General features: G+C 40.7%; 1 protein-coding gene across 5 annotated transcripts in view; it reads left to right on the forward strand.

Moving 5' to 3' along the window:
- kank4 (KN motif and ankyrin repeat domains 4) overlaps positions 1–24,304 on the forward strand; it is a 63,259-nt gene that overhangs the window by 19,027 nt on the left and 19,928 nt on the right. For 3 of the 5 annotated variants that reach the window (XM_068319671.1, XM_068319675.1, XM_068319676.1), the window contains exon 1: positions 19,207–19,289. The exons of the other annotated variants lie outside the window; for them this stretch is intronic. The gene's annotated coding sequence lies outside the window, so the exon portion shown is untranslated. Of the gene's footprint in view, positions 1–19,206; positions 19,290–24,304 lie in introns of those variants that run through there. 5 annotated transcript variants of the gene reach the window in all.

A 24,304-nucleotide genomic window follows, 5' to 3' on the forward strand; every position in this document is an offset into this window, starting at 1 on the left:
GGGAGTTGTTCTTAAGTAGAGATGAATTGGTATTTAAACACCCGGTGTGTTTTGAAAAAAAAATCAAGAATGTGTGTTTGTTACGGTATCTTAAACTTCTCACATCTGTCTGCTTATTATTTCACATCATTGTAAATCGATTACATGCGGGATTTTTTTAGTGACTGCACAAAGTAATTGGAAGCAATCACTCTGGACTATGGGGAGCTCTGATGAACACTTGTTGTTGCTTGATATTTCATAAGCTAAATGATTAATCAATTAATTTCTTGCTGTGCAGCTTAATTAAAATGTAATAGTCTCATTCTGAGATGCTATTAAGTGTTAGCAAAGAAAGAGTGATATTTAAAGTCTTCATCCCTTTATTAAATATATTTTGCTGGTTCATGCCTAAATCTCTCCATCGTAAGTCTGACCATCCAGAAAGAGAAGATTATCTGTCCCTCCCAGCTGCAGGAAATAACCTTACTTTCGCTAGCCAGGCTGTGATTCGAAATTAACTTTAACAAATCCATCCGATTGACAGCAAATGCATGTGTTTCTCAGATTTGTTAGTCCAATTCAAATGGGAGCCCCTGTGGTAAGAAAGAAAAAACACAGCCTGGGCGTAAAGCAGAGACGGGTCAGAGAAAAGGTTTAGTGTGCAGCAGGTCCATGAGTAAAATAGGAGAGGCAGGAAACAAGCATGGCTTTATTCCACCTACTGAAGAGAGACTAACAGTTATTGTCGTCCGATGAGCCGAGGAATCCCAGTGAGGCATTCGACTCCCAGAATCCCTTTTTCTTCCATTTTTAATCAGCATCAGTATATATCTGTTCATTGCGGTTGAAGCATGCATGTTCATTTCATGTGTTAGGAATTTGCTATTTCACATTTTCTCTATTTTCCTGCACTCTTGTTAACGCAAAGCCACATTAAATCCATTTTAGATGAAGTCGGATTTATTAGTATCTTTTTGTTTGCACGTAGGAAAAATCTTGACGTGTTTTTTACGAACAGCATTTTAGAGAAAATGAATTAGGAAGAAACTGTGAGCCTGCAGAAAGGGGATTCTACATGCAGCCAGGTTTTTCCCGACCTGTTCTTTTCCCATTTGGATGCCTTCTTTAACTCCTTGTTTTTACAGTGCATTTAATCTCCATCAGTTTTCTTCAAGTCATCGACCACTGCAGTTTAAATTGTAAAATTCTCCATTTAGTGTCACTTGTAAAACATACAGTTTAAGATATGACAGCTAAGCTGCATTTCCCCCAATGGCTTCAAGATCGTGGTTTTAATGAAACTTAAGATGCATTTGAAGTGAAGAGGAAACCTCCGTCATGAATAAATAACCACTAGAATAAAATGGTACAGTGGAGTACCGATAAATAGTCACACAAAAGTTGGCTCTTTAGTACTTTGCGGAGGGGATATAGGCTGTTCTTGAACAATTTTGTTTTACTCCTCAGAACAATTAACCTTCGGTGAGAAGGAAGGAGTTCACCTTTTCAAAGGGTAGAAGTCAGCATTTTAAAATCAGAGCTGGTTCATCGCTGTAACCGTCCAGCGCGCAGGGATTCTGGCTTAAGCTGCGAGTCGATGATCAGATTGCTGGACCATTTAAAAATTTCATCCAGAGAAATTTTTAATCCACGACACCAACGGAAAGTGCAATAAAATAACGTCTTTGTGGTGTTATCTGTATGGAAGTAGTGAAGTTTCCTCAAACAGAACCAACACTGGTATCTCTCTTTACAGACAACGTCCCAGTTTACTCCAGAGATTAATTTAGAGTCGGTGATGCTTTTGGTTTTTCGCTGTATTGCCTGACCCCTGATGGATGTGACTTTGTATCTGTGGGCTTCAGTGATCATATTTTTGCTTTTAGATATGTTTGAGCTGTGGCTCCTCGCACCATTTAACAAAGTCATCAGTGACATTCCCATGACTGGCCTCTTTGTCCCAGAGCTGACTGACAATGACACCATCATTAGCATACTCCATAATGTTATGCAGATGAATGCAGAATTTATGCAGTGTTGCAAAGTGGCTGGATCCGTGTCCCAACCCACATTTTTTACGAGTTTATAGAGTCAAACGCGTTCCCTCTGCTGCTAAATTTGCTCAGGGAATTAACCGTCACTCTGTTTCCTATTTTACAAAACCACACGTTAGTCCAGAATAATCTCACAAAGCAAAGCAGACGATCTTCTTGTCTTGTTACAAAGGAAGAGTGTGTCTGTGTCACTTTCTAATCACCCCTTTTGTCCTACATAGAGCCTCAGTACATCCGTTTCCATCTCACTAGAGACTTGTTTCAGGAAACTGTTAATTTGGGAGGTTTTGGAAGCCTATTGACATTGAAAGAAGAGTCTCTTCACCCTATCATTCTGCTGTCACTCTCTCTCTCTGTGGCTTAGACTGGCTGATATTGATATCTGAGAAAAGGAGGGAGGTGGGGGGATTGGAGCATGTAGGACCCAATGTCTTTTCCTCAAATGGAGAAGGAATTAGGCTACGAGGAACACTGTGAAATTTATTAAACCTGTTGAGCTCCACAGTCGCAATGTAAACCAATTTTAACTATTAATCTGTCCCAAAAAAGACACAATAAAAACTGAAAGCTTTTACCACAACCTTCCACAAGTATGTGTGCAAACCTCTGCCAAGGCAGCTTAGATTCACCTTTAAGGCATTGTACGTAAAAGTAGTAGTACTCTGATATATTATCTCTCAAACTTTCACTCCTTGACAAAGACGACACCCCTAGGATTTGGGATTGCACTGAGATTGTTATTAGTTTAATAGTTGTTGAAGAAGCACAGTATTATGCTAATGGTCTTTTTCTTCAGGATACAACTCACTAGCTTTTTAGCATGAGATTTGACAGCAAAATCAATGAGAATATCCCAGCTGTCTTTAGATGGGAGGTGAGGTCCACCGGGGACAAGTCGACAGTTTATCACAGAAACACAGATATTCATGCCTATGGTGAATTTAAAGTAACCTGAGACAGCCCACACAGAGATCGGACATCACACATTTGAACTGGATTTCTGTCAGGCACCACACTTGGATGCTAAAATCCAGCAGCTGCACCGAATTCCGGTTTTGGATGAATTCTAAGATTTAATCCGAATTCCAAGATTGTTCTTTGCACCTTACTCTACCTCTCTCATGAAAATCTGCTCATGAATCCTCCTATCGGCGAAGGCCTAAAAAGTGTGCAGCAGTTTAACACACTTCGAACGAAGGTTGAACAAGTGGCAGACAAAGCGTAAGTGTAAAAGTATGATCATCATCAAGTCCTCGTCGCAAGTACCTCCATAATCACTTAACATACAAACAGAGTCCTCCAGAGTGGAAGAGTAAATCACAGAACAGTTAACTCTGCTGCTTCCAGTGTCGTATCAGCAACACATTAGCCTCAGAAGGTCTTATAATTGCTGCTTGATTAGCAATAAAATGATTGCAGCTGCAATTAAAGAGTCCCCGCAGATGTGCTGCTCCAAAAAGGACATTTTGGGACTTCCCAGATAGAAAGATGCCTTTTAGTGAGGCAGGCTGTAGCGATATCAATTAACCTTCTGTACACTGTCAGTTGTTATCGCTGCTAACAACACCATGTGCGACGGAAACAATCACCCGCAGGCAAAACGTGAACGCATGTTCAGCAAAGCATTATAGCACAACACATGCTTGAGCATCAGATTGCGTATATTTGCCACCTTGCCTTAATACTGGGGATTTTCCTTGTGTATATATATCTCGACGATGATGTCAATCGTAACACAGAGAAAAAAACAACAACTTCGAAAATATTTCCGTGTCTCCGAGGCGTCACTTTTAATTTGACACTGACATGACTGATGCGTACGTTCTTTGTGTTCCTCTGTGTGGAGTAACAAAGTACCCGCCTGGGTATCGTCAGGGCGCTTGTGTGTGTCTAGCGGCTCGGAGATGACTGCTGCAGTGAATAATTAAGCAGGACTCTCATCATCAGCAGAAATGATCCTCCGTCCTCAGAGAATATACGTTTATGTGTTGATTCTGTATACGCTGCTGAGGAAGAGAGAAGTAAAGTGACCTTGGCAACCCTCTCTTTCTTCCAGTCTTATGTCTCCTTGAAGGAAAGAGGAAGAAGCACTAAGGAGAGGAGTGGGGCATGGATTTCATTTGATATCCTCCCCTGCTCAGGGAATACTACCCCCTTTTCCTCTGACAGTCCAGCTATCTGTTTGTCTTTGTCTGTGGTTTACAGCAGAATAAAAGCTGCCCTTGGAAAGAGTGACTGCTCCATTAACATAGACTTTACACATGATCTGCAGAGGGGATCATGGATGGATTTTACGGTACTTACCGTCGGACTGTTACCCCCACGAAACCTTAAATTAGATTAGTATACAACCACAATGCCGTATGTAGCCTGCAGATAGCTTCTTTCCATTTGTATAGTCTGTTTTTTTTTTAACACAAAAGCCTTTAGGCCATGATGTTAAAACTTTTTTCATGACTGTTTCAGTAAGTTGCAAGCCTTTTACTGCGTTGTTAAGTTTGACTGAACTTCTGCAGGCTGTCTTGTTCGCTGGCGTTGAGAAAGAACTGATCAATATTTTCCCCGTTCTATTCTTGTAGCTGTGACCAGGAGATAAATTAGCAGAGCCACAGAGTTGGCCTCATAATGCTGAGAGCTTCTGCATGATCAAATTAAGTAGACTGATGGTGTCAGCTCTGCTTGACTCTACTTGCCTTTTTTGATTTTCAATTAAGTTAAAAAAAAAAAGCACACCTGGCACTACTTAGTACTACCCCTCTTGTGGTTTCAGAAGGGTTGAGCTGGTACTATCGGGTCTTGTCAGACATTGCAGAACACTTATCGGTCTGAGGGAATAGTTTCTGCATTATTAGTGCTTGGCACGCATGGAGCATCCTGCAAAAAACAAATCAATGTCCGACATGTTCAAACTGCTAAGGTACCTCGGCGGCTGTAACCTTTTTATTGCAGCCTTTATACAGAGGGCCGGCAGATGATTCTGTATTTGATGGCAAGTGAGAATGTCATAAGAGGTAGACTCAAGGTTTGTGTCACATTGTAGACTACACCACAGACATTTTTCAGATCATGGCTATGATGAACAACTATCATCGAATGGGACACAACCTCCAGAAAAGTACCTGATACCAAGCGAAGTGGAGTCAAGACAGGTTGAGGTGGTACCACATAGTGGAAAAGTGTTAAGTGAGTGTTGTGTAAATGACAGCCTGGGTATGAACAGAAATAAAGACACTGGTTTGGGCAGTATGCTTTTAGGGCAGTAAGATATGATGAAAATAAAAGACAAAAGAGGAAATAAAGATGAGGTCCAAAGGGAAACAAGACAAAGACAGTCGTCTAGCATTTGCTTGGAATGTAAGAGAGTTGACAGTGCCTGCCAGCACTGACTAAAGGAACTTATCTGAACTGTGTTTGACGGAGGATTTGCTTTTTAAAGAACTATTGCCCCTTTCTCAACTTTTGCATTTTAAGTCTGAACCAACCGATCACTCTGGAAACACATGTGCTTGCTGGCTGTTATCCCATTTTAAATGCTCTGCAAACTAAGTCAGGTGTTGTCATTTACTCTGGCTGATTAGACCTCTGGCAAGGTTGAAGCTGGGCTGTTAGTGAGGTCATCGGACCTGCTTGATAACAAGACAAAGCAGTTACAGTACATTTCAGGGAAGGAAGGGGATTCAAACCATGAAGGGAGATAAAGCAGATGTCTGCTAATGTAAAGCAGTTGAAAGGAGGATGTAATCAAGAGATGGGTGATAGGCAGTCTTTGCAGAGCTAAGATATGGACAGGCAGGTTTGGACTCAAAAGGAAATAGTACTATAAATATTTGACACTCTGTAATACTGGGGGAGATGCATTGTAGTAAGTATAATTCACAGAGGAAGACACGGAGGGCAGGAATGGAATTCTATAGCAGTATAACATGCAGGTCAATAATCTAGTGTAGTCAGGGAGGAGTTAAGGTTTATTTTATCGAGTGTATAATCAATTGGTTTATTGTCATTATGCCTATTCTTTTCATTATTATTGATAATCTGATTCACTAGGTTGCAGTCTGCTAAAGATCTTAAGTCAAACCCAAAGAATTACAAGTAGCTGCAGTCTGGGTTTCAAGCTCCATATATGTTTTATGGAGATTGAAGTCAGACATATTTGCTCATGTTCCCAAACTGTCCCTTTGAATTTTGAAGGATATTATATTGCTCTTTTTTCTTTTCTTTCTTTGACTCAACTGCGATGCTGATTGTTGTTTCTTGGCTGTAATGAATCTAAGAACAAAGACAGAGCTGAGTGACTCGATCATTGAGAAATTATGGAGTGCCGTTAGCCTGCTAGCATTGGTTGATCCAATGGTTTATATTTACAAGCCGACCTAGGCGTTTGTTTCCTGTCCAGTCAGCTTGTAACCACACCATGTCAGTAAATTTCTGTCTGGCAGCACTGTCATAAAAATGACAAAGATGCAATAATTCCTCCCCGACAGTTGCAGAAAAAACAAAAGCTTAGTTGAAAATATCAGTTCAGTTTTGAAAGGAGTTCTATTTAAACTGGGTGTGCGCTGTCTTGAATCTTGTTTTTTTTTAAATTTATTAGTTAATCACCTCTGAGCAAAAATGTCTCAAAACAAACCAAAGGAGACAAAAATCTGTATTGAGAAGGACAAAAACAGATTCTGTGCTCACGCTTTACCCTTCCATTTTTAGGAGTCGCTCCAGACTGCTCATACTTTGAAATATTCCCTTCGGCCCATGTGTGCCAGTCTCGACTATTGCCAATTGTCAAAAATTAATTTGAAAATTCCTCTGTGGCAGGTGCAAATTTACCAAAAAATGAGCAGAAGTTTGTTGTCCAGTGGAGAGCTCAGGACGCATGCCGGGCAGGAATGTGCTGCTTTGATTATCCATCCGTTCTGTCTGTTGAGTCGGCAGGAGAAATTCTAGCCGGTGTTTGTGGACCCACAGGTAACACCTGCTGTTCTCCACAATGAGGTAGTGTTACTCACTGAGGAACCCCTATATCCAAAGGCCATAAGTAATTGCTTGAACAAATGACTAAATGTGCTGCCTATTTACATTGTAAATTACATGGTAAGTAAATGTTTCATTTGCTCAACATGTCAATTAAATGGGCAATTACATAGAATTGTAAATGGATGGTCTAACTAGTGCAGCTACAAACCCTCCGACTGACACTTTCTTCATCTTAGTTCTGCAACTTGCAAAAATGATTGATTACGCCTCAGTGCCGACCGAGCGGAAAAATCAATTTTACCCTGAGAACGTGTCTCTTACATACATTATCATATTTCACGCTACATGACACGGACTGAGATGTTTTATGTTCGTATTTCCAATTTTGCCTATGGCAAAGAAGAAGTGGGTTGATGATTAAAAAAAAGTGGAAGTTGGTTAAAGAGGTGAGGAAAAATAGTGTTTCCAAGCTGCAGTCGGGTGAAACAGACTTGGAAAGCGTTTTTGCCCAAACAACTTTATCCAATAATTGCAAGACAGTGAATTGGAAGAGGAGTAAAAACATGTTTGCACTTACAACACTAGCATTTTGATTTTTCTACTGAGATGTTACCAAAGAGATGTTCAGAAATCATTCGCATTTTCCGAAATTAATTAACCTCCAAAATAAAAATCCATTCAAAAACAGAGTAAGAATCCAAAAATAAATTGGCCGAAAGTGAAAATATGGATTGGCTGATTGTCTCTGCGGAGTTGGAATGAAAAGAATGGCAACCCGAATGTTTCTAAAACTAGCTATCTGACAATGAAATTAATCTAAAAGTAAGGTAAAGTAATAAAAAAAGCTTTTTTTTTTATGGGATTCAATCTCCTAAATTAAATTAACACTACAAATCTTCCTTAGAGTGAGAAAACTTTTGTCAATGTGTTCATAAAGATTTTATATTAACCTTTTAAATGTCCTCTTAAAGCTGACATGTTAAAGATCTGCTGTTTAATTAAATGACAACAGTTGATCACTAAGCTTAATATCTAAATGAAAAAAAAAAAACTTAATTCAGTGGGAATGGAAGCAGCTGAATTCTAAGTTTAAAACAGTGACTGACTTAGTTAGCCCACAGGCCATCATTTCCATCTGTTCCATGGACAGCATGATAAAAAAGCGTTGCATTTTGTTGTATCATGCATCATATTGTGAGATCAAACATTCAAGATCACATTCCGCTGGCTGTAACATACATGAAAACGTATGATGGCGTGTTCCGAGTGTGTGTCTGCTTATCAAACTTCATGTGGCATGTTCTTGGCCACACACAGACACACACACACACACACACACACACTCACGCTAGGCCATTGCCTCAGACTCATGTCGGTCCTGAAATATTTGCATTGTCACCAGATAAGTGTTAGTCTTGGGATTTGTCCACATAACACAGATTGGGCGGGGGTTGGGTGTGTGTGTGTGTGTCTGGAACATCTCTCTGCCTCACTTCTTCATGCGTGTCTTAAGAAAAGAATGAAGCTGTTCTTTTTTGTAGGAATTTCAAGTTATCTATTCCCAGCTCACCTTGTGGTTACAGCGAAGATAGATGGCTTCCATTAGACAGACAGAATGAGGTGAGTTGAGTGGGGGTTTAGCTGCTCAGAAGGAGCCCCTAGCCCATAAGATATACAATGCTGATAGATTTGGGGTCGATATTTTGGGATTCAGCTCAACGTGGATAGAAAGGGAGGCTGATTTTTAACTACCTGTGTCCTAGATGTTCTGCACCTGCCTCATCCATGCACGTGCACGCACTCAAGCTGTGGTGAGTGTGTTTTCCATGTGATATCTGTGTGTCTTGTTGTTTTTTTGGAAAAACTATCCGCCCACTCATATTCAGCCGCTGACAGACGGACAGATGGATGCGCAGCAGTCACAGCATCGCCCTTGTATCTGTGTGACAAACAAACCACAGCGCTGTCAGTATGGAAATCAAGTCGCTACAGTTTTGCAGCAGGGCTGTGCGACGGTTGAACAGGTCCCACCAAAAATGCTTAGAGCAACAAGATCAAAATCACGTTAGAAAAACTTGGGTTAATTAACTTGATTGCACGGATGTGATCAGAAAGATTTCCAGCATCATTTAAATCTTCTGGAAAGTGTACAATATACCAAACGCTAGCTAATGATTCATCTCAGCTGGCAGTAAGAGCAAAAAATAAAAATTAAAAATTAAAAACACTGTTGTAAAAATGAGTCTAAGCTTTGTGTGTCCAGCAATTAGCATGTCCTCTTTTTCATCTCGCCCCCTTCCTTTCCCATTTATGTGGTTTCATCGCCTCGCTTCACTCGCTCTAAATGTCCTCATGTTTCCACGTTCTGTTTCATCTCTCTTCTGGGTTTTCCTTTTCTCTTTCCTCAAACTATCCCAATCGCTCGCCAGCTCACGTTTCCCAGAATCCTCTTCTCTCACTATGATTAAAGGCATGGTTGCATCTAAAAGCGGCGAAGCAAAGCTCAGATACATTTTTGCAAATTAGGCAGTGTGACAGGTGAAACCCAGACTCCTCGCTTTAGGGTGGCTGTGCTGCATTCAGTCAATGTTGGAAAAGTGGGAAATTCCATTCTTCTGTGCATAATTCCAAGATGTTTCCCCCCCATGGCAGATCTTATGGTCCCACCATGGACACGATGATAGTTAGAGAGAATAAATGAATGAAAATGAATGATTAGGCCAATTCATATCTTACACCACTGCAATATCTCCACACATAAAGACCAGCCTGTCAGCATCCCCATCGCCGCCATCCACCCCGCTGCTGCAACCCTTATGCCTGCAGCGCTCTTCTGTATTTAGTGCGTTTCCCTGTGTGGCGAAGACAGATAGATGGAATAGGAGAGGAAAAGCAGATAAAGAAAACACAGGCAGAGAGAAGAGGCTGAAAAAAATGGGAAGATTTCACCCTGATTCCAGTGAAAGTGGCATTTTTTGCTCACAATGCCAACAAATTAATAAATAAACAATGCCACAATGCCAATGCCACAATAAATAAACTCCCCCCCCTTCATCTTTTCTGAGCAGTTTGATGTTCAAGAAAATATGCAACATGACAATAAAGATCTGAGAGTGGCTGCGACGCGCAGAAGGACCGTGAGTAAAACCCTTCATTTGAAGAGTATTGAGGAAGCCCAGCTAGATGAGTCACCATCCCTGCCTTCATCTACTTTCTACTCCTCTCCACAGTCAAAACACCACGTAGGAGTAAAAAAAAAGCTCACATTCACGTTTCTTTTCTTTGCATTTGAATGGATCCAGACACAAAAGTATTTTTTTTTTCTATCCAAATAAATCATTTTCCATTGTCATCAGCAATTATTATTACATTTCCTAAAGCCATTCACGGCACGTGGCCCCAGTTTTGAGGCATTCCAGGTCTCTGTTTGAATTACAAAAGATTTCATGTACTTGCTATTTTGGGAAAACGTTACATTCACACCAAGGACACCCTCAGGGCAGATAAAGATGGCACTGCTCTGTGTGAGCAATGCTCTGTGGAGAATTGCAGGCTATGAGGTGAGTTAATATCATATAAAATCATGTTTATTCTCTATAATATTTAAGTTCCTTCAGTCATGATTAAGGCTCATGTCAAATACATCAATCCTAACATTAAATGTTAAATGTTGTCACATACTATCCACAATTCTTTAGTGTCGACACACATCCCATCCACAACACATCACACCGTCTTTTATTATTTCTTATGCAAAGACAGCTATTTGGGGAAGTGTTCAGACAAGTTTACAGCCCCATGCAGCTTCCCATCAGGCTCAACAAACTGAATGCTGAGAGCGCAGGCTGCCACCCAGTTAGCATCGCTGTTTTCATGCAGTGAGGCACCGGGTAACCTGTAAAGGAAGCCAGCAAGAAACATGGAACAACTTCCCAACTGGGCTCCAGGGAGCTGTTTTCTGTTAAGTGCCTTTTTTAAAAAAAAAACGTTTTTTTACACCAAAAACCTGTTTTTTCAGCCTCACATTTAAAACCCTGCATACTGTTAATATCACTATATTATTGCATTTAGATGTAGTTCTATCATGTGACAAGAATAATTCTCAGTTAATTCATTTTTTCCCACCTGATAGACAGTTAGCTAGCAGAAATTTTTATTGCCAGCATTTATTATGTTGATTATTGTGATTGTTTTAGGTTTTTAATAGTCCTGCGAAACATTTCCCTCAAATGCTGAGATTGAATTCCTCCCCAGCTGATGCTTTCTGTGTATACCATAATATTTTCTTTTAATAGCAGCCAACACACACCGTCAGCTGTGAGTTATCCTATCATCACCTGGTGGCCTTGAGCTATGACAGGGACACATCTGCCTGTTGTTGCCCCTGTATCATCCCTATTGTGTACGTACAGAGCCAACAACTCTCTCTCAACAGTCTGGAGGGTGAGACACACTGGCTGTCTGCTGTGGTTATTGTTTAGGCTTCAGTGGCTTTAGGGTTGATTCATGGTCAGGAATACGCCAACAGTGAGGTAAATCCGAGGTGCACCATAAAAAAGATCCAAACAGACCATCTCTCTACTTTGTTTCACGACCGCACAGATTTCTGGTTGCGGTTTCTTGGTTGTTGTGGTTATTAGTGATATTAGAGTCCGTCCTATAGTTTAGTGCAGTCCCTCGACCCCACAAGTCATCAGAGTTCATCCCTTCAGGAAAAGGCTGTCTGTGGGAGAGAGCAGGCCAAAAGCCACAATCAAGTTATTGCTCAGCCATGCTTCAGCCACACTTAATGATAAAACCCTCCCACTGCTTGTCTTTCCTCAAATCGTTCATTCTCAACCATACGTATTCCCAGAGCAGATCAGCACCTCATAAGGAAGAGGGATGATTGATAGTGGTAAGAAAAAAAAAATGTTTAAGGAGAAAGAAAACAAGAAAGTGATGCTGAAGCCCTACCTGCTATTAATCAATGTAAAGTGCCCTCCTCCAAAATCACTCACAGCAGATTATTTTGTGTTTGAGTTTCGTATTTTTTCACTCCTGTTTAAAATGTGCAAGCTTGAAAATTGCCCAAATTAATTTTTTGACAGCTGATTCACATTCTCTATCAAATGCACTGAACCAGCTGGGAATAACCTCAGTTTACTTGTCAAATGAGTTCAGTTGTCAGAAAAATCAGTTGAAATACACAGTGGAAAAACAAAAAAAGCCAAAATTATTTTAAGTGCTGGCTTTTATTTACCATAATTTGCAGCTGACAGATTTTATTTTTTTTTTCATTTCAGATTAGCACAATACAAGTGTGGGATAATTTTTTTCTTTCTGGGAGACATACAGTGTTCCGACTAGCCTTCAAAGCATTTCGGGCTTCAGTGAACTGAAGTCTTACAGTCCTCACAGCATCTTGCTTGTCTAACGAAATGTCTTCAGGACGCAGAGGACGATAAATCATATCCATTCCATCGGCTCATTAGGCACGACCACACAATGACTTTTATAACCCGGGGTCAGCAAAAGATATATTTTAGAACACAGCTGTCATTCTGACACCCCCTTCCCTCCCTCCACCCACCCACTATCATTTCCACCCACTTATAAAACACAATAGTGTCCCACAAGCAGCAAGATAGGGGCAGATATATGTATTATCACCAGCTAACAGCTAACAAGCTATCTTTGGCAATCAAAGGATGCACTATATGGACAATAAATGTTAGCAGCTAATGTTGGCATAGTTATATGATGCAATCTAATTCATAAAATTTGAAGGTTATGTCAAATAGCTTCTCACATTAGAGTGAGGGCCCTTTCTCCACTTCAGTGACACACTTGAGGATAGTAATGCAGGTTTATTATACTGTATTTATCACTATTCAGACACAAGGTCATTCTAAGAGCTTTATGGAGGCATCGAGTGGATTAAAAACAGACATTAAGATAATTAAGAACAAATAATATATTAAGAGCATGAAAGATCAATCTGACTGACTTAATAATACAGTGAAGTCAGTTTATCATTTACCCTTTGGTAGACAGGAAACCATTATAGGAATCTGATGATCGGTGTAGTGCGTTGTCATCTTGTTGATGTGAGGACTCGGTGTTCTAGATGAGCTGCACGCTTTTTCTGCTGTAGTCTTTTTTTGTATCTTCTTAAATCCTTGAATTATTGCTCTGTTTTTAAGGTCATAATAGATTGATTTTCATCTCGTCTTGATGTAGCTGCTGAAATTTAGGTCTAAAGCCGTAATTACCCCTGATATGTACATTTTACAGTCATGGATTTGAGGTTAGCGTTGATTCTTAATCTCTCGTCTTTGAGACTTAAGACAATTACTTGAGTGTAATAAGATGGGAGCAGCTGCTATGTTGGAAATGAAACATGCAGATGAGTTTTTGTAAATATGATTAAGGTTAATTAATGTCGTGATCTGGTTTTTTTGTATGTGTAATATCACATTACAAGATCTCTCAGGCATGAATATGGGAAATATATTGTAATAATTAAGAGCACAGTGAGGGGGGCTACAGAAATATTTGCAGCCCATTGACTAACTTGTTTTAATCATGTGTATCAGAACAACCCCCAACTCCCCTGCTATTTAATAAATTTAAATCCTGATGTACATTTTTATCTCCTCTCTGTCTTCCTCCACTACCTGACTGCTAATTTTCTTAGTCAGTAGACAAGGATATCTGTTCTTTTATTTCTATACATTCAATGTTTCTCTGTCAGCCTGTGCATTTACACATTAACAACACCCTAAAATCGAGATAAAAATAATCAATGAGGAAAGACTGAGGCAAGCTTTTGCAAGACTCATGCTCCTCATGCAGACAATTCTCCAGATTCTCTCGATCTTTTGATAGTATTATGGTCTGTTGATGGTGTAATCCTCAGTTGAGCATCATGAAACATCATGCGTAAACAGTTGATATACTGTACCATGATTTCCCATTGCAACAACGCATCATCAGTAGGGTTACGCAAACCTCACTATAAGCTAACCCACTTCATGTTCCCTGTTGGGTGGTGAACGATCGAGCACTTAGAGGAGTCTGCTTCACAACAGCTGACACATCTACTTTTTTGTATTTATCTTATATTCCTTATATCCTTTGTTTTGTGCGCTACTTTTTTTCGCTGACACTTTTTCTGTTTTGATTCCACATCTGCGTCCTCATGCAGTGCATTTCCTGTGTGGGATTAATAAAATCTGTCTTATCGTATGGTATCGTATCATATCGTATCTTATCGTATTATCGTACTGTATTGTATCGTATCGTGACATGTTGGCAAAGGCCAACATCAAAGACTCAAAATGCAAAAGGTTAAAAAAGCCAGTCGTCCCTGTGGTAACTTTTGTCCAACTCCAAAAGTCAGAAGGTTTGTGTGGCCATGCTTTAACAGTTATGAAGAGGCCAACATTCATGTTTTTAAAGCACAATCATGCTCTATGTTTAGAATTGATATGGGCAAAGCCTTTTGTAATACTACATTTTTGTCCAAAAAAGACTTTGAATTCTGGGTTTAAATCTGTACCCTTCAAACTTTAAGACTGTGGATCTCTCTCCGTCACCCTGTCTCTTTGTTTCTTGTGCACAGACAGCTCTCACCACATATCAGCTCATTTCCACATGAGCGGTGAGGTGTGTGCAGCGCTGAGTTCACTGGGCGTCCGTTACAACATATAAACAGTCTTTTCCCCGCTTGGAAGCCTTATCAGCAACTGGCCTTCCTCAGGATGTGTGCCAGCCATGGCCTGGCCCAGCTTCACACACACAGACACACAGACACACAGACACACAGACACACACACACACACACACACACACACACACACACACACACACACACACACACACACACACACACACACACACACACACACACACACACACACACACACACACACACACACACACACACACACACACACACACACACAGAGGAATACCTACACACACATGCACTCAAGCATACGCTATCAATGGAAAATCCTGCTCATGGCTTTTTCTAGCTCATCTCACAACCATCTTGTTAATGGATATTTTGTTTTTTTACAATCAGATTTTGTTTTTTTGCAGAATTGGCTCATTATAATCTGTAGATATATTATCAATTATTTTTAATTTGAGGAATTCTCAGTAGTGATCCAAGAAAACACATTTTTGAAGTGTTGCGCAGGCTAAAACTTTAGCAAACTGTGTGTTAACCCTTATTCTTCTCCATGTTACTTTATACACATTTCCTATGGAAGAAGGAGAAAACAGAGCAGCACAATCATAGAACAAATTTTGCATATTTTTTGTTTGAGGTAAGGCCCAATGATATCATTTGGTGATGCAAGCTTAGTCTAGACTATATATGGACTTGGGCTTGAATTTTGTATTTTCTAGAAAAGATACTCAGATACTCAACAAACAACAAACCTGTGGAATAAATGAAACTAATATAACTTAAAATCAGCTTAAAAATGGCCACTCAAAATATATGTTAAATAGCATAAATCTGTATTTAAATATATACAGTTTAATAATGTTTTGCTTTATAAACGAGCCATACATTTATGCTATAAAAAACGGCATTCCTACACATGGATGGATTGCCAAATAGGATTTAACTGAAATTTTAGACACCCCAAAGGAAAGCACTAATGAATTATTACAATTTACTGGAATTGGATGCCACTTGCCCCCCAGAGAAAAGGTCTGTAAATTTGAGCAATCATCCTGTGTGTTCCTTGAACATGGAATTATGTGGAGGAATTTTAATGTATTTTCTGAGAATGTTTAAAACTGATCTTTAATGACTCTTTTTTCCATAATTAAGATTAAACTCTTAACATAATTAAAAAAAAAAAAAAAAGATGAGATGAATTTACTTTTGACCACATAAATAAAATGACAAAACTTAACACTGCGTCGTGAAGACAACAAAAAAAAAAAACATCTTTAAAGATTTAGCGTGCGAGTTCTGTCTAATTCTTCTGGACGTCTTTAATTCTTCGGATTTCATATTTACTGGGAACTGCGAGCTTTGCCAGTGAAAACTGTTTCTGTTTGCACCCACTCAGACACATTCTCACACATCCTGCAGGCAACACTTACAAAGATAATTGCGTGTTGCACGACTTGGCGTAAGTCTCAACCTGCCAGTGTCTCAAATTCTAACAATAGTTCATCAAATTATCCCATGAGTCATTGCGTATATTTAAAACAATTAACAGGAGTGTATTCTCAGGTCAATGAGACAATTGGTAAAGTCAGACTTCTTGCTTTGAGTAGTACAGCTTGATTTTAAGTAAGATGAATATTTAGCAAGATGGAAACGTATTTAAGTCAGACTGATGGAGGATGATGACTGCAGTGCCTGCGTGGCGGGGGATCTCTACCCATTTGTTATAATTACATGCTGCATATTACTAATAATTTATTTTGCGGAGTGTTTCTTGTAAACCCCCAACAGCTAGAAAAACACTCGCATATGACTCCAAGCTGTTCTGCTCAACTCTGTGTTCATGAGCTGTGGAAAAGCAGTTAAAACATTTTCAGGCTTTCACACTTGCGCAAACATTGAAACAGATTCGAAGAATCCTGGGGAGCCAGACTTTGCGTAATACCGCCTGTTGTTGTTTTAATATTTTAACTGTGTTCTTGCCCAAACTGGAGACTGCTCATACATCACCATAAATGTTGCCATGCTCTGTATGTGCTATATGAGAGTGTTGATGAGCCAAATTAAAGTTGTACAGCTAAAGTGAGCTGAAAACTTGGGGAATCATTTGTTTGAGCCTCAGTTTATTCTGGTGGAGGCTCACAGAGGTATTTGTCCACAGGTGCAGGGGTCATGTGGACGTTGGAATCCCTTCACCATGATTGCGAGGGTGAATCTAATACCTCGTATTACTCTGAGGACCTCACATGATTGGATTCCATGCTTCCTCCTTGTGAACAAGACAAACAGATCGAGGCGGTATCTCGCTCAGCTTTGTTTTTTTCAGTGCAGCCTGTTTTGACACTAGAACAAGGGATCTGGATAGGCATTGTCTAGCGTTTACACACAGAGGAAAGACTGGAGACAACCAAGACTATGCAAAACCACTGGGTCCGAGGTGGGATATGATCCCTCCTGACAGAAGACGGTTCATGTGATCAGCGAGAGGGAAGCTTAACCCTCTAGGGCGCTTTGCACCCTCTTTCAGTCCGCTGCTTTAGATGAAAGGATGTGAGCTGATTTCATGCAGGGCATTGGACAGATAGGGAGAGCGGAGGATTTAGTCTGAGTAGATGTGAACATTGTCTGGGTTGTGTTTGACAAATGTTCTCTGTGCAAGTCAAGCCTCTTAAGAAAGAAACTTGTGGTTTCTTTTATCAATTTTATGGTTCTGAATCTAATCTAACATTTGTCTTCCTGTCAGCCGAGACATTTTCTTCATATTCAGACTGTATTGGATTTGTTTTGTGTATCCATATTCAAGTAGAGTTGCCTGACTCTACAGTTTTGTCCATGTGCTCTGCTTCATACTCTCAGTCTTACCCTCCAATCATGTTCTCCTTCTGTTGAACTTAATGTGTAATCCAAGTAAGCAAATTAATTTGAGTTAAAATTACAAAAAAAAAAATTAATATTCATTTGAAATAATGACATAATTTTGTTAGAACCAAAGTTGTTTATTTAACATATGTACCTTAAGTCTCAAATTATAAGATATCTTTATACTCTTCTTATGTGTAACATAAAATGCAGATGAGTTTAAACTATCCATGCCCTTTTGGGGAAGTGGGAGAGGCTTTGGTGGGAGTGTGTGTGTGTGTGTGTGTGTGTGTGTGTGTGTGTGTGTGTGTGTTTGTGTGTGGGCAGAGCAAACTATAGATTTCATAGTGAGAGTGATGGAGAGAGCTCATCTATAGACTCAGTGTGACAGTCTGTTCACAGAACGGCACATTTTGCTGTCAATTCACACGCTTCAACAGAAAAGGGTTTATTTCAAGGTCGTATGAAAAAGCAAGGCGCACATTTTCAGCTCCACCTCCCACCTGGCCTGTATTGTTTCCTAGGTTATATAGTCTCAAAAGGAAATTAACAACAGGTTAGATGGATTTTACACACACAGAAAGGGATAATTATGACTCTTTAAATCTTTTAAGGTATTTCTAAATCTTTATAATTTAATACAACCTCACCAAAACCAGCAAACGTATTGAAAGTTAGAGAAATCTGCCAGTCGAATATCGCCATATTTTCAGTTTTACAAGCGGGTGGGCTCGGGACCCATTAGTTCAACACACAACTACACACACCTCCTCCAATCTTAAATAAAATGGAACCATCCTGTGTGGTTTAATTTAGAGGCCTGGCCATGCCATATATTCATCTGAATATTTAATATGCTCCATATCTGTTCGCTCAGATAGCACGTCAAGTGTGGAGACGTTCTTATTCAGATGGTGAGTGCCTGCTGCCAAGTTGTTTTGGAATGTACGCTTGCTTTTACAATGTGTTTCGCACACTTGCTAAAAGAGCTCGGTCTGTGGGGTTGGTGTAGGAGTGAGATAAGAGATAGGAACCATTAGCTGAGGCAGTTAGCCTATTTAAAGGTTGTTAATTATTTACCTCATTTACACTGCAGAGCCAGCTAGTCTAGTCTGGGTTCACCCGTTACACATCTCTCCGTTATTGAGCCGGACACAGATTATGCATTTCATAGAGAGCTGCACCAGCCAGGCATGTCCGATGTTTTTAAAAAAGCATTTTTGAGCCGGGGTGGACCTTGACCTGGTCAGAACAGGCCTCCTGCCCCCTCTCCTCCCCCCTGTAGCGCAGCCAGGTTGAGTTTTCCAGTGATAATTAGGCTTGATGGAGACTGGGAGCTCGCTGTATGGCGGATCTTGTGTTGCAGACTAAACACAAATACATGTGCACATACCTGAGAAACACATGTGCATTCACACAAGATCACATGCTTGGATGAACAATGCATACACAAAACATTTTGCACACAAACCCTTTTTCATGGCAAGTTGGTTGCAAAGATCAAGTCGGTTAATCATAGTGAGACGGAACTATTACTGTAACTAGTCTCTTCTCTTCTCTCTTCTCTTCTCCCCACCCTCAACACCATCTCTGCCAGCAACCTCCACCCCTATCCCACCCTTCCTCCCTGCAATTTTCTTTTTCTGTTTCTCTTTCCTTCACTGCTGAGGCTGGAAAAAAACAGCCAGGGTCACTAACACTCACAGGAACATGAAGGACATGAGGTGAGAGGAGCAGTGTGGCAGGTGAGAGGCAAACCATCCCATGAGAATTCACTCCTTTCATGACTCATCTTCACATTTTTGCCTCCTTCGCTCGTTTCCTCTTATTATTTTCATCTGCTGTTTTCATTCTCACAAACACCCTGCTCTCTCTATTTCCCCTGCCGCCGCCATAATTCCATTATATTTACCTCGTGTTGCTCATTTTCTATTCTCTGATGTGCAACACCTTCCATTTTTTTTCTCACCTAAATTTTTCGAAGCTGTTTTTGCAAGGGTGGGACACAGGTCACATGGATCGTGTTGGAGAGGGTGCGAAAGGGAGGATGAGGGAGTGTGTGTTTACAGACATGTTGGTGTGTCACTGAAAGAGAGGTGTTTTTCAGCTGGCAGCATGTAAGCACTCCTCGCATAGCTTTGGCTGCTGACACAATACGGGAGGAATATATGGGCAGGCCGGCCATCAAGTGACACACACACACATACACACACACACACACACACACACACACACACACACACACACACACACACACACACACACACACACACAAACAACAACACAGTGAAATGACTATTGAGGTGTTCAATGTGGCAATCAGCCAGCTCTCATTTCCTAGGCGTTGTTTGAGTGTGCATATCACATGTGTGTCTGTGTTTTATGTGTGTGTGTGTGTGTGTGTGTGTGCTAGCGGAAGCAGAGCTGGAAGGCTGTCATCAGGCTAAGATCAATAGAATATGAATTTATAAGTGTGGATTTCTTCCTGGAGACGACCTCTTCGCGCTGCATCTGCTTGTTTGGCTTCACACTCCAGGAGACGTGACTATAAGCGGAATAAATTGTGTTTTCGTGCTCCTGCTTGTGTGACCATGCTCGCACAAAAAAAAAAAGTCTCATTTTACCATGTTAGAATTCCCTTATTGCATGCAAGTATGTTGTCCCGTGTATTTTGGCTGTGTCAATAGAAAGGGGGTAATTAACATGAGCAGTGGGGGGGGACACACACATTTATTCATAGCCTGTGTTCCTGTGTGAGTTTGTTAAAACATCAGCTTATATTGTAGATTTGAATATTTTATCTGTTTCCTGTTTGTGTGCGTGAGTTGTGTTTACCTGAGTGGATGAAGATGTAATGTGACATGGCAGAGCCGTAACTGATCCTACCGTTGTCGTGTCTCTCTCTCTCCCCCTCCCCACCTCATTCCTGCAGTCCCTGCCCTCACCCGTCTTCCCCCCTCCTCACTTGTCTCAATTTTCTTCCGGCCCTTTCTGCAAATGACATTCCCACACACCCCCTTCTGCCCCTTTCTGGTTTTTTTCCTCAGTCTGTTCACCAGTTTCCACGCACCAAAAATCTTTCCCTTTATGCCAAATTCTTCTCTTTCTGCCAATCCGACCCCCCCCCCCTACCCCCAATGCTGCCATCCGTCCCCAGCTGTCCCGGCTCATTTCATCTCTTGTCGCCATCCTCTTCGACCTCTTTAAACATCTGCTAATGTTGAGATAGGAATAGTCGTCCTGGCCAAGTGCTAATTAGCGGTAGCAGTTACGGAATGCAAGTAGCCATTATACTAACGTAGCACCAGCTAGAGGGGGTGGCAGTGCGCTCCAATAAATAATAGATGGTGTGCCACTTCCTTCATCCCAAATGCAAGCAGGCAGCTGCTGCTCACACCAGAATATCACCAAGGCGTGAGGAGAGCCATCAGAAAAAGAAACATGCGCATGCAGGGATAAAGAGATCAAGCTTTAAACTGATAAGAACAGCGGCACAATACAAGACACGACATCAGGGTTATCTGGCTTCTGTCAGACGAGGCCAAAACAGGACTACCTTAGCAGCAGCAGCAGCAGCAGCAGGTTATGTCCACATTAATGCAGATTGAGTGCAAATGGAAGCTTTTTGTCTTTGCTTCCATGCACAATATTTTCCACCTATTGAAAACAATCAATAAATCATTTCTGAAGATATTTCAAAGCTCTTTACAGATAGAAAGCCAACAATGCCCTCCAGAGCAAGCATAAGCGACAGTGGCGGGGGAAACACTCCCTCGTTGAGGAAGAAACCCCGGGCAGGACCCAGGCTCTGGAGGGCGGTCATCCGCTTTTGACCTGTTGGTTGGGAAATAGAAATACATTGGGGAAAGAGATAGGTCAAGTAAAAGAGACGGAGAGAGAGAGAGTGGCAGATATGCCAGAAAACAGATTTTTGGAAGCCTATCCAAGACTAACAGTCATAAAAAAAAAGCAAGGAGTGTCATTTGCTGTTGTTTTACCTTATTTGTGGTTATTCCTACAAGTTATTATAGGTAATCAGAAATCTGGCCTTATTTGAGAAAAATCTTTACTGTGTCAGTAGATTCTACTGAAGTGATAACTCCAGTCCCGTCTCAGATCTCAGATCTAATAAATCTTGACTACAATTGCAAACTCGATATTTAAATTGCCAGTGATCCTTTTATGCTGTAATCTGTGTTTAGAGTCTACACAGGTCTGCCGTATCCTTGACAATATCGCTCTCTCACTTCACTTATCATTGGCTAGTTAGTTTGTGATAATGAAAAAGAAGACAGATGTTCAGTTTCATCCTCTATTAGTCTTAGAATTATCTAATCATGCCGGTGGAAGAAAGGATATATATATCCATGACTATAGTTTCAGGTATGTTTTTCCAGCAGTAACTTTTAACTAGCCTTTCAATCATAATGTTTTAACATTCTTGTGTTTCTCCACAATATCCAGTGCCACAGTGTAGATATTGTGTCCTAGTCACTGAACATACAGTATATCTGTTACAGCAAAAATATTAAGTGTGAGCCTTCAGTGTCGCCACCACATGCTGCAAGACGGCTAATATTTGGCACCAGCATCAGTAGCTCCTCTAAGGTTGTGCAGATGATACAATGGAGGTCATCCTCCACATGCATCCTGTACATTCTAACTAACCATAAGTGGAAACCTCTGCTGTCTTTGACTGTCTTAAAACTGATGTTGTACAGAGACACACCCTGAACTGTATTCAGTTGTTCCCTTTGTTTTCTGTATTTATTGTTTGCCCTGTGCTCCGAACAAAACCAAGATCACAAAAAATCTTGTTTTGTCTTATTTTCTCCCTTTTGCTTTCTACAGTATTACTGAAACCCCCCCCCCAAAAAAACACCTAAACTGACCTGTAAAAAAGCACTGACTTAGTACAGCCCCACAGAATGATTTCACCACTGTTTAGTTAAGCCTGTAATCAGAGGTGTTTCGTGTCAGTATCTCTCTAGGGTTTAGAGCCAGATGTTGTGTTGCACGAAGGGAACAACGTCCCCTCTGAATTCACTCTCATGCTGGACGAGGCTACATCATCCTGGAGTCAGGCTTGAGAACAGGAGCTCTGGGTCATAGTCTGAATGGATCTGATGGAACCGGTGTGAACAAGTTGACAGACAAATAAGCCCATGAAAGTGTATTCCGGTTGTAGAGTCTTGCTGTAATGTGTTATGCAGAGATTATTTCAGCCTGGTGTAGAATGGATCCGACTTTGCTCAAATAGCTTTTCCAGAGCCGAGGGATCGATCCGTTCCTGAGGGCACAAAAAGACTAAGCACTGCACGGAGATATCAGATAAACGTCCTCCTGTTTCGTCTTCGCCATCTGGATGGGAATAGCACCCTTCAATCGAAAACTTTCCAGTTCTCAGCGGTCTCATCAGCAAATTCCTCCATTTTCTCGGTTTTGCTTGAGACTGTGCCCTTGCTGCAGTCTTATTCATTATTCAAATTTGTCCTGCAACGCATTAGATTGAACTGATTGCACCATTAGCTGTAGCTGGCACTCATTTCATAGATTATATCAGTAAATGCAGAGTGGAACACGACATAGACATATTTTAAAGGTGTGACCTTGTCAGGATTTTATGCTAAAACACCTAAAATGAACTTAAAATTCTCATCAGAATGTGGAAAAAAATTCTTGTTTTGTGCAGTGGAGGTATCGTCTAAAGCTGCATGCTCACCTTTTCACCACTAGGCTGTTTGTATAGCTCAGGAATTCCCTTCAAAAGTAGAATGTTTGCTATGTTTAACACACTTTCCTCACATATACTAAATATATATATAAAAAAAAGGTTCACATATAGGAATGTTGCCATTAAATATCAAAATGCAACCATAAAAAAGAAAAAATGTCCACACCAGTTGTCGTCTCACATTGAGTTCAAATAGACACCTCATTTTTCAAGCTAGATGTGACTCCAAACTTTCTTTTTCCTGCTTCTGACGATGTATCTTCAAGTCGCTGTTCTCGTGACGTATGTTCTTCCTGTCCCCCGTCTGAACCTGTCGCGTCTTTTCTCATCCTCAGAGTCAGCGCCCTGATCGAAGCCACTCTGAACGACCTTGGTCCTGTGTTTACAGTAATCAGATTGGCCTCAGCCCGTCTCTGAGTTTGTTTTTGGTCCCGCTGAGACGACGCTATCAGCATGTTCAACTTCACACGTACAAAAATATGTCATAAAAGGAGCACAGGACAAACAGCACGTTATGTTGTGTGCTTTTGAGCAGGTGTCTACAGATGGCTCTTCCCAACCCATCATAGTCGAGGTCCTGACTAACCTTTACTAGTAACTCTTCTAATTCAAATTAGCGAACCAAAAGCTTTTATATATCCCAAAAGCAATGACTGAAGATATAACCTTCCATAAATTGCTGGATTTATTATAGTACAGTAACTTTCAATTTTGTAAATAGCTTTAAATGTGAATACTGGACCTTTTAACATCTAAATTAGGTTGCGGTGTAATCTTTGGCTGCATTGCCCTGTGGGATAACACCTATTATTACTTTGTTAAAATTACATTTGCAGTAGGAGTTTAACCGAAGTATTCCTTACTTTGCATATATATTGCTTTATCTATGCCCCTGTGCTCGTGTGCACATGTGCTCTTGCCTACGTTTGTTTCCATCCACCTCTGGCTGAGAGCTGTTGTATAAAGCTGGATGGTCCTGGCTTCATTCTCAGGGTAGTACAAGAGTAAGCAGAGATAGCCGGTCCC

This window comes from Antennarius striatus, chromosome 7 (genome assembly GCF_040054535.1).
Source record: "Antennarius striatus isolate MH-2024 chromosome 7, ASM4005453v1, whole genome shotgun sequence".
Taxonomy (NCBI): Eukaryota; Metazoa; Chordata; class Actinopteri; order Lophiiformes; family Antennariidae; genus Antennarius; species Antennarius striatus.